Source organism: Cupressus sempervirens, chromosome 1 (assembly GCF_028749045.1).
Source record: "Cupressus sempervirens isolate cs-2001-9-10 chromosome 1, ASM2874904v1, whole genome shotgun sequence".
In the NCBI taxonomy this organism is placed as follows: Eukaryota; Viridiplantae; Streptophyta; class Pinopsida; order Cupressales; family Cupressaceae; genus Cupressus; species Cupressus sempervirens.
Window position 1 is genome coordinate 574,319,905 of NC_143118.1, and position 12,304 is coordinate 574,332,208.

The following is a 12,304-nucleotide window of genomic DNA, read 5'->3' on the forward strand; positions in this document are numbered from 1 at the left end:
CCCCTTCCTTACCTTACAATCTTATGACTCTAAGTTCATACAACAACACTCCCCTTCATAGAATTAGCAACCTAGGAAGTCAACCTCATGATCCTATGATCATCAACCCTCATGGCAACAAAACACATTCTTGTCACACCTATGATCTCATGATCATTTACTATCATAACATTGGGCAAGACCCTTCTATGGATTATGATCCTTTGACCATTTATGATGTCATGTAAACCTAATCACTCAACCAATAGGAGCCTTATAGCATCTTATCACTTTTTGATTCACTTGACAATCCTTTGATACATGATTTATTGTAAGATCAGGACCATACCATTCTGTCATGACTCTAGAACTTGAAATATAACATGAAATTGAATATTGTACTCATTGGGTGGGTTTAAATATTTTGAATTCAATCCTTGGAAAGAGGGAACTTTTGCCCAAAAATTACCTAATATTATTGTAATAATTTGCCTAAGGGAAAAATTCACCTAGGAACTAAGAACTCAAACACAAGCACATAGTAGACCAAAGAGAGAGAGAGTATGATCAGAATGACAATGTCATCAATATGCCATGTAATGTGCAATGCCAAAGTACACTAGGAGTGCCTATACATAAAGGCCTCTAAGATGCATCTAGAATGCCTCATAATCAGCACCATGATGTGTCATACAACCAAGCACATGTCCGCCAGATATGGGTTATCCTCCATTAAGCATGGGAGTATGTGCAATGATGTGAGGATAAGCCAGATTTGTTCATTGCTAGAGTTTTTCAAACCGTCGGGTGCCGTGAAATAGTGAAGGTGGAGGCTAGATTTGTGGGTGTGTATGCTGGGCAAGAAAAGAACTTGCCTTGATAGAAAAGCTTCAAATAGAATTGGAATGTCAGAAAACCTACACAGCGAACTCGATACCTTCTTGGGAGGAACAATCGATGCCGGATCTCAAAATATTCTCAAAAGATGTCTCTAGATCTCTGACATCAAAATACCCTTGCTTGTGTAGGAAAACAATAGATCATGGGTGGGAGAATTTTTAACTTTGGTGGAATATGAGATTCACTTGTCCAAATTTCATAATGCGCACACCGAAGAATTTTGCCGGTGCAAGTAAGTGCAATGTCCTAAAATTACTGAGGGCACCAGGCATCTGAGGAGTTTTTGGGTGCCATATTGTGTGCTTAGTCCCACATTAGTAGTGGGAAAGGGTGGTGCTTTGTTTTTAAACAAGGCGCACCCAATACAAAACAAAGAACTCCATTGTAAAAGGCTTCCACTGGGAGTTTGGATTGAGCTACCTACCGATGGAGATAGTTGGCTGGGGTATAATATTGATCTTGCTGTAGTACATGGCTAGCACACCAAAATGAATAATTTTGCCTATGATAAAATAATAAAATATATTCCAAATGATAGATCTGGGGTGTCACTACCCAGGTCTGTTAAAAAAAAATTCTTTGCTTGTTTCTGTCAATTTCTTTGCTTGTTTCCAAAAATTGATGGAATTAAAAAAAAAAGAAGAAAATAAATTTGCAAATCTAAAATTAATCAAATAAATCTACAAAAAATCATACCCATACTGAAAATTGAGGCCTTTAGGTTTCGATTTGCAAAAAAAAATTTTCCTCATGGTCGACTTTGAGCCAAGGTAGCCGAGTTTATAGTCAATTTTCACCTATTCAACATTTTGGATGCAATGGCAAGGTAAAATCTAGCTCTAGATGCTCTCAATTTCTATAGCACTCCAGATTTAGGCTGAGGTGATGAAGCAAGCATGGTCTCGAATGGCTATGTGATGAGAAAGTCTCTATGCTCTAATACCATGTAAGAATTTTCCTAAGGGCAAAATTCACCCAAGAACTAAGAACTCAAACACAAGCACACAGTAGACCAAAGAGAGAGAGAGTATGATCAGAATGACAATGTCATCAATATTCCATGTAATGTGCAATGCCAAAGTACACTAGGAGTGCCTATATATAAAGGCCTCTGAGATACATCTAGAATGCCTTGTAATCATACAACCAGATGTGTCATACAACCAAGCACATGTCCACCAGATATGGGTTATCCTCCATTAAGCACAAAAGTATGTGCGATGATGTGAGGATAAGCCTACAAGGGTGAGACACACAAAACAATGTTGTAGACACCATGTGCTTAAATAGAGTTGTGTACTCCTATGTTGTCTACATGACAGCTCAAAAAGGTGCACAAACTCCTAAGTGTCTCACAAATAAAAATAATTAAATAATGCATTAACCTAAGTAAACTTAAGTAAGTGTAATAAGTAAATACTTCTTTACACCAACAATTATCCTTAAATTAAATAATCCAAATCATCAATCTTATCTTCAACACCATTTCCTTATCCCAAGAATTTAATTAAGTCAGCTAGAATATCATGATTTATCATATGCATCCAAAATACTCTCTCGGTCAATACTAAGTTTTGAAACATGGTCATCACTAATTTTCTTAGTCATTGTTGAGCTTCTATCTTAGCATCAACTTTTTTTCTTGATGGATATTGATGATCATTCAAAAGTTCATTTTCTTGGCACTTAATATGGCTTGGTTCACAATAACATCACTTAGAATAAAATCCAAAATTCCTTGAACTTTTACTCTCTTTCTCAGTCAAGATTTACATAAGTAACATTTCTTGAATTATTCTACATGATTTAAAGAATCACTTTATTTTTCAAAGTCTAACTAATCAAAGGTCCATTGTAGCATCCTTTTCATAACTCAATCTTTCATCTAGGTGCTTTTGTTATGAGAAATCTTACAAGGCCTCTTAATCGATCAAATAGATATGACATTTAGATCAAATAGAAACATATCTCATCAAGAAGATTTGACATCAATTGTAATACACCAATTTTTCTAATTGTACTTTCTAACAATCTCCCTCTTTGGCATTGATGGAAACACCCTAAAATGTCACAAGTACATGAATATAGTCTCTGTCTTTATTACCATGCAATCCAAAATATTTCACTTGCATGAGTGACCAATATCCTTATTTTTATTTTTATTCTCATCCATACAATTTAAGAAACTCTCTCTAAATTCTTTATATTCAAATGTATTCATGTTTAGTAATTCTCTCCCTCTATAGTATATCTCTCCCTCTTTGACAACAATGCCAAAGCCAATAAATATTTCTTAGCTTCCTTTACTTCATACATCTTGATTATATAGATATTTGAATAATAGGCTAACTTTGGTCATATGTCTAAGATTGGTTATTTATTTATTTTTCTTCTTTACAAAAGTTAACTACGTTAGGAATCCCCTAAAGTAGAACTATCTTCATCAATGTGTAAGATATTCTGATTAGAATATTGCTGAAAATATATTGACACAAGTATGATAAATGCATTTTAATCATTATTTTGTCATTGATGTCAAACTTGCTACTTGCTCGTAAGACAATTGCTTATATGATTTAAGTATTATCATTTTTTTTATTGATGAAGAAGATTTGATAAAATGGGGGTAACAATAGCACCTAGGGGAAAGGTTGAGTTTTGATATGGAAATGGAGTACAAGAATTAGTTAAGACAGTGATATTATAGTGCATTGATAATCTACTTAAGGTTACAAAGTTTGGTTGCACTGATTAAGTTTAGAAGAAAAAGTTAAACAAAGTTTTTCTGCCAAGCTTGACAATTTGCACAATAGGTGCCAAGCAAATTTAGTGTAAGTTGAGTAGAAAATTAGTTGGAGCTAAGAAAAGTCAATATTAGTGAAAGTCAAGTGAAATAGTGTAGGTCGAGTAAAGTTTAATTGATGTTGTTGATCTCAGATTGTTTTTGACAAGTGATTATCAACACACTTAAGTTATTTACTTCATGCCAAAAAAGCAACATAAGTTGAGAAAATCATAGAAAAAGCTGAGTCATATTGAGTGTCAAGCCACTCATGTGCTGAGGCACTCAAGTACTTGTTGGGAGTAAAAATTGACCATGCAATTTTCAGTCACATATTGAAAATTTTGAAGAATCAATGCCCTATGGATGCTTTTTATGCATATGTAGCATGTTGTTGGTTTGAGGCCTAGGTGTTTGAGTGGCTTGACACCTTTCATTTAACATATGCATGTGATCCACAATGTTATTTTGACATCCCCAATCATTTGGTGAAGTCCCATTTTGAGCTAGTGTCAAAATGCATATAGTAGCCTAGTTTGTCATTGAATATCTTTTACCCAAGAATTTTTCATGACCCACCACTTTGGATATGTTTAGTGTGCATATTAAATAACATTTTTTTCAATTTTTAGCCCATTTTAATTTTTTTTGACTAGGTTTCAAACCCCTCAAAGTTGGTCATTAATTGTTTCATGCATTTGTGTAGTTCACAATTCTGGGAAGCCCTATTTGACCAATTATACCTTTGATCCAGTTGACCCAAATCAATAATTTCTTTTTGCATTGTATTCTAGGGGTTAGAAAATTCATATTTTCCAATTTAAAGATCATCAAAAGTCTATTTGATCAGTTTGCTAACATGATTAAAAAACCAGTTTACATTGTTTTGTTATGACTAAGGTATCTAGATTGATTTGTACCCCTATTTGGCATGTTATAACTTTGATCTTGTGATCTGTAAGCCTAAATGGATTATACAATCACATTGTGTCCTAGAAATCCTTGAAGTATGGAAATTCTCAAGTCATGATGAATCCATATGCATACTTTCTTATATTCATCAATTTACCAAAAATTACTTTTTGACACATTTCCTAGTTAAAAATTTCTTACTTATTTTCAGAAATTCACCAAATTAATCCTATTATTTGTAATAAGCCCTAATTATTGGTTCTTATCCTTTGAATGGTAAAGAACCTAAATCCTAGTTTTTAGAACTCCAAGTGATCAATAACCTAGTTTATAATGTCGAACCCGAGCCCAGTTTATCTTTTTTAATGCTATTTGCCTGCAGGATAATTTAAGTATGGATGTTTGGTGATTAAAATATTTTGACCAGGAATTCTTCATGGGCTAAGAATTTATAGTATGTTAGAGTGTGTAGGATTGAACACTCATGCTGATTTTCGTGGCCTAGTTACTTTTTTGAATCAATTTTTAAGGCCAACTAGCAGGCCTTCCAGACACAAATTCACAATTTTTAGAATTGATTAAAAGAAAAACTAAGACTAAGAAACACATGGGATAAAATAGGGACTACACTATTTTCTTAGCAAATGACTTCAAGTTGGTAGAAGAGAATATTGAGATGATACCCACAACTCATTGCATAACTTTTGGTTGTGACTAAATTTTACATAGAAAAATAGAAAGGAGATCATGCCTTTGATTACCATTTTTCTAGTCTATTATTGCCTCCTCTTAGGGGAAGAGACCACATTCAGAACCGTATAAGAAAATATATAATTCTTCCATATGATTCTACTCACGAGACATTTTTTATTGCTTTGGTTGCATACTATGCATGGGTATATCCATTCCAGATAGGCTTTATTGGTGTACACAGATGGGGGAAGCTTTGAATTGCTAGCACTATTGTAGATGCATTGATTTTTACCATTGAAATTATTGTCAAATTCTTTGTGGCATACATTGATGAGAATTCATAGACCATAATAGACAATCCAAAGTAGATAGCACTCAGCTTGCTTAACATGCTCTACCTCTGGCACTTGAGGAGAGTGAAAGCCCTTTTCATGAGGCTTGAAAAAGATATAAGGTTCAACTACTTTTGGGTTAGATGTGCAAGGCTAATCTATGTGACACTTTTTGCCATACATTAAGTTGGGTGTATGTATTTTGTGAATTTTAAAGTTTCTATTTCTATAGTATTTGTTGAGGCATTCAATGTTCTGCATACACAACTAATAATTTAAAAGGGATTTCTTGGAACTATGGTGAAGCTTAGCTAGTAGTTTAGGCCAGTTACTTTTTACCAAAATTCCTTTAAGAAATATTACATTTTCCAATCATGGTGCTTCCGAGTTCAAGGTTGATGTTCATCCATTATGCCAAGTTTTTAAGCCATTTTGTGCTCAACTTGTAGGTTTTTTACCATATCTAAGTGATTTCTTACGATTACTTCTCATGCCTCCCATTGATGTAGAGCTTTTACGACATTTTTATCTACTCCATATTCATCTATGAAATATGGAAATGATGGGACTAAATTGAAACTCTTGAGACAATATGGAATAAGGAAAATATTAGCAGCAAATGCAAAAAAATTCTAAGACACAAAAATTGAGATAATTGACAGTATTGATATGGATGCACTTGCAAAATATTTTTTAATGATGAGTGAATCTGAAGATAGATGTTGATGAAGCAAAGAAAAAGATCAAGTCCACATCTAGGATGAAGAAAAGGGACAATATTCATAAAGAAGTTGCTAAAGAAGAATAGAGTAGGGTTATAAGGATTTATCCCACATTGGGGAGGGAACCACTTTCTTGTGTTTTTAAATACTACCACACACAATAAACAAGTGTCTACAAGACAAAAGGCTTTTGCAAGATGTGGCCTGTGTGGTGGGCCAACCTAGTCACTGACAGCTAGAGGCAACTGGATACATTTTGAGCTAGAATGCAAGTTGAGATCATTGGAAGAAAAGTGACAAAAAATTTGAGGTTTCTGGTGGTCACCATATCACCACTAGAAAATGGGAGGATCTCACTGGTAGTGACATGGTGGCATCTTAGAAAGTTGAAATTCTGGCTAGCGACCTCCTAAAAAAGTAGTGGTGAGAAAATATCTTTGATGCACAAGATGGTGACACATGGTAGATCCAACAATGGTTGCCATGCCAACAAGACAAAGTTTCTTGACTGTTAACATAGCAACATGGTGACTCAATAAAAAACTGACATGTAGTAGTGAGTTGGTGGTGAGGTAAATGAGTCAAGAACTAACATGTGGTAGAAGTTTTAGATGTGGCATGCTTCTTGAGGTGCTTACATGGTAGAGAGTGACATGTGTCATGAGGTTGTTATGTCACTGATGACATGGTGGAATGCTAACTAGGATAGCATCACAATGATTGATGATATGGCATGGTGACATGACATGCTGACATGGAAAAATAGAGTATGAATGAAATGATTTCATGTGGCACCTATTCAAGGGGTTAGACGACAAAGAAAAAAATGAACCAATCTAGTGCTGACATGTGGTGAGGGTGGTCAACAAGGTTTGACCTAGATTGAGAAGTGAGAGAAATTTCAAACAAAGTTTTAAAAGATTAATTTTTAAATATTTTTTCCAGAAAAGTATGTGCAGGTCAGAAATTTTTAAATAAATTTGGATTTTATTCTATAGTTTTAACTTTGGAAAAGGTAAAATTTTTTCCAAATGTAATTTGAAAGCTATGGTTGGGAGCCCAATTTTCAAATGGCCACCATAGGGGAAATTTTTAGCCAAAATAGGCACTTCAATATACCATTGGAATTGGGAGGAAATGAATTTTCCAAATATGAGGTTGGATTTTGCACAGGTGCTCTCTAGTTCTAGTTATAAGTAGATTTATGTTTTCTAGGGCATTCTCAATAGAATGGGTAGATTTCAACATTGAGTATCAAGGTTGGTTAATAGGTAGATATAAAAGCTTGATTGTGGAAAAAATTGATTTTTATAAGTTTATTGTGCCTCTAAAGACCATTTAACTAATTTTTCACTTTTTTATTGAGTTCAAATTTGGCATCAAAAGTAGTTATGATTCTCATTAAATATCTAGGGTATTTTGTACTTTTGGAGGCCAAATGATGAGGATTTGATTTACCAGTTGCAGAGAGAGATTAGAGAGATTATTTTCACTGCTAGGAGAGGCTTTCCAAGTGGACACATGTCATCTTCACAATAGATCTAGGAATTCATTCCTCTATATCATTCTCTTTCTCTCTCATTATCAGGGTTCCAATTTTGAAGAAAAGGACTCACGTTGTGATATCATAGGGGTTCCAATCTTGAGTTTTCTTAGATCTGTGAGACCAATGGTTCTAGTTTTGATGTGTTTTCATTACCGTGACACCACATTTTCTTCAGCAATTTCTCTTGTATGATAGTAGTAGTGAAGATAATACAACTAGTTCTAATTTGTTAGGCATTTCTATGTTTTAATTTAAGGCATATGAATCTATAATTTCAAGGAAATGAATATAGTTGAGTAGAAATCTCTTTAGTTTCATTCTAATTCTCATCTCCTCCCTCTATTATCTACAATTTTTTGTCTTTAAGAACAAAGAGCTTACACTCACTTGTAATCCCTTAAGGTTGTATGTTAGGATAAGTTTGCTATTGGAACAAAGAGCCAAGTAAATTTTTATTTACCTTGATAGGGTTGCAGGTTTCATCAGGAGGATATTTGTAAGTAGTGAGAATTCTTATGAAGATAGATGTCTATTGACAAGGTGAATGGATAGATCATATATCTAAATATATGAATATGTCTTAGGTATCCATATGTATGTATTTGATTCATAGAATTGCCCAATGGATAAGGCACTGACTAGTTATATTGCATGAGTCTTTAGGAAAAATAAGGTTAAATCTACTATTAATGGATTCAGGAATATGTTTTAGTATTGGTACCATATAATTGAATCTAAGGTCCACCCACCTAGGTTTTGTAGAGCCTAAAGTATAAGAAGGGTCTAGCCTTATAGTTGGACCAGTGTCTGAAATGACATGCTAAAGATGGGAGTTAGCTAGCCCTAGATGTGTCTTGTTCTCATTAGGGTAATTTGAAACCTATAACATTTCAAAACACCAATAGTACCAAGTAGAAATTACATGTTGAGTGACATAGGAGCCAAGTAAACAGTGGATGCTGAGAAATGTAAGTGGTGAGTCATAGAAAAAAGATTAGTGCATGTCAAGAATCAAAGACTTTAGGTGCTGAGTGACATAGATTTGACATATTTATTTGTAATGGCACAAAAAACTGTGTAAACCATTTTTGAGCTCACTTAAGATTGAATCTTGATATTTTGGAGATAAGGACAAATCTCTAGTTGGATTCCCTATGCAATTACATGTAGCCAATCAAAAAATGAGAAGGATTAAATGAAAAAATAGATGAATCTTAGTCATAGATTCATATCTTATTCTAAGTCAATAAGTCTTCTTAAAGAGGATGAAACCCTAAATGATCAGTAAGATTAAGGAATTGAAGGAGTGAAGGAGTGAAGAGAGAAGTTTTCATGTGCAAACAAAGCATTCATGATGGCTTAGAAGTTATAAAGTGAGATTGAATTGAAAAATTCGTTAGAGTAGAACAGAGGATAGAGAAGAGTATATAGCATACAAACATATGATTGAGAAGGATGAACAAGACAAATGTTTAGAAGTAATCTATTATCAGGCAAGCAAGTTCTAACCACATGATCAAGGTTGAAACATTCTAATAGGTGATTTCAGTCAAAATCTCTTAATAGAGTAATGCTAACAGGCTATATGAAATCCTTTAATAGGGTTCTTACTTAGTTCTAAGTTAAAGTTTTCTAACAAGTCACATCTCTAATAGGTTGGTAAAATACTCTAACAAGGTGAGACCTAACATTCTTTGTAAGCCTCTAACATGGAAAATCTTTCACAAGGTAGATCATGACTCATGATCAAAACATTGTAACCTTCATTAGATACACTTTATTACTACAATAGTGAAGATTTATGGGTGTCATCCCCACCCTAGTTTTACCTTCTTAGTTGGAGGGTTTCTGGGTAATCATATATGATGTCATGTGTGTGAATGTTTACATGTTTGCATGATTTATATGCTTATGCTTTACATGTTATTTAATTTTACTCATTGAATCCATGAGATGGATGTGCGATGAAAGTTTTATGGGTCTAAGTTTAAACTACTAATTCACACCCCCCACCTCCCCTAGAAGTTTACCTTTCCTATTGTATTTCCAACAATTGGAATCAAAGCCTTGTTCTCTAAAAGAGAATCTTTACAACTTAGAGGAAAGATTTTGAAATGGAAGTCTACAAGTTGAGAAAGACTATTGAGAACTAGGGGATTGAAATACATCTCATACTACATCAACTAAATGAAGCAAGAGAAGAACTAAAGAAATCCTTGAATAAAAGGAAAGAAATTGCCATTGTAGAGAATGAGACACAATACAAAGAGATAGACACTACTAAGATAAATTTGTAGATGGAGATTCCAATGAATTTGATGTAGTAGTTGTAGATCTAATGGAAAGGAATAGAGCCCAACCTAAGAAAATCATAAATATCAAATTAGAATAAGAATCAAAAGCTATAGCACTATGTGAAGTGGTTGAACAAAAGAAGAAAGACATAGAAGACAAAACCATGATTGAAGAAGAAAAAAGAATTTTGGCCAACATACTAGAAGAGAAATAATCAAAATTAACCAAGATTTCCAACATGCAATTCGATACTCTAGGTCAAATGATGAATGCCAACCATGAGTTGAATTTAAAGGACATTGATATAACTACATTGAAGTTGTAGAATACACAATTTCAAAGTGATCTAAAGAGGGAAAAGGAATTTTTTGAAAGTCTCAACAAACCAAATAAAGGCATCAAATACTTTGAGCAATTATTGAGATCCCCTAAATCCAATAATGATACATCTGGATAAGGTACATTAGCACTAAAGGAGGAAAGTCATCCAAATGTGTAGAAGAAAGGAACAATGAAGGTAAGAACTCCAAACCTACATGTCATATTTGTGATAAGAAGGGACATACTACTAATGTGTGCAAGAGCAAGTTTACAAATTAGAATGTCAATCATAAGAGCATGATTCACTACCATAAGTGCAACAAGCAAGGTCATCAGACACATGAATGTAGAACTAGGACCATGCATGCATAAAAATTTGAAAGATATTGCTACAACTATTAGAAGTATGGACATAGAGCTTTTGAATGCAAATCAAAACCCATGTGGTCATCACACAATCAAATAGAGGTAAGGGACAATAGCAACTCTTATAACTGGGATTATAATGCAAGATATAGCTATCATTATTATCAAGAATATGGACATGTTCTTGAGAATTTTATTAGGAAACACTTCAATGGTAACTATCAAAGGTGGTTAAGTCAAACCACATGTTTTATCTATTTGAAGGTTGGTTACATTAGTAGATATTATTCAACTAGTTCAAAAGCACCAAGATATGAGCTTGACAAAGGAAAAGGAAAAGTAGATGTTGAACACATTAGAAATGAAATGAATAAGACATGGAAAAAGAAGGATGATTGAAACACATCAAATGGAGAAGGGATCACTTCACCTAATGGGTCAGGTGATCGCACCTCATCAAACTAGGCAATATAAAGGTATGTGGGATTGATAGTCAAAGATTATATCACATATTAGTTTGAAAGGAAGCTTGTACTAAAAGGACTAAATTAGCATGAACAAAGATACAAGATATTGTTAGACATTCAAGATAAATCTTTATGTTTTTCATGTTGTCTCCAAGCATGAAATATTTGCTATGTGTGCTAAGTGATATTAGAAGATGCCAAGCTAGCAGTCTAGCTAGTTGATGGCAAGCTCATAGTGGTTGTTGAGTGATGGAAATGTCAATGGATGTAGAGTGAGCTTGAAATTGGTTGATGCTGACCTTACAACTATGTAAGCACTCAACATTAATTGTATGGTTTCCAAAAGGTATTTGATTAATTTTAACTCATTTTTCATCATTTCATTTTCAAGAAAGAGTGAGAAAATTAGACGGAAATATAGAAATACATCTAAGTAGTGATTCTACACCAATTTTTCAGATTTTACAAGGTAATTATCAAGAGTTGAGCTATGTAGTTTAAAATTTTGTAAACCCTAGTTTCTCATTATGGCATCTAGTTTGAAGAATGTAGAAGGGAAGGAAGTTTTGAATGTTAAATTAGTAAGTAATGATCTCAAGAAACCTATTTTCAAATTCATTCCTGACATTGTGTATAAGAAAGACCCTTTTGGTGCATTATTAATGTTTTTGCCAAATGTAATAATGGTGAAAGATGTAAGAAAATGCTATAACTACAAGATTAGTAGCATTGGTGACATGGAGATTAGGGAGACATATAAAATTTGTTTTGATAATGGTGTTTTGAAGGAAGAGTTCAAAATCATTGAGAGAAATTGATTGACACAAGCCCTAGATTTTCCTAATATATTAAAGACAATGTAGATAAGGATAGAGCTTAGCTGAATCCATGATAATTCATTATGGATGGAAAATGGACCTATTAAAATAAATAGGAGGATAATCCATAGGGTTACTAGTTACCCAACCCTAGATCAGCCTAAGCCACTG

General features: G+C 33.7%; 1 pseudogene; it reads left to right on the top strand.

The window, feature by feature from the left end:
- The first annotated feature begins 4,906 nt into the window (after positions 1-4,906).
- Positions 4,907-5,877, top strand: LOC149578723 (potassium channel KAT2 pseudogene; annotated as a pseudogene).
- Positions 5,878-12,304: the final 6,427 nt, after the last annotated feature.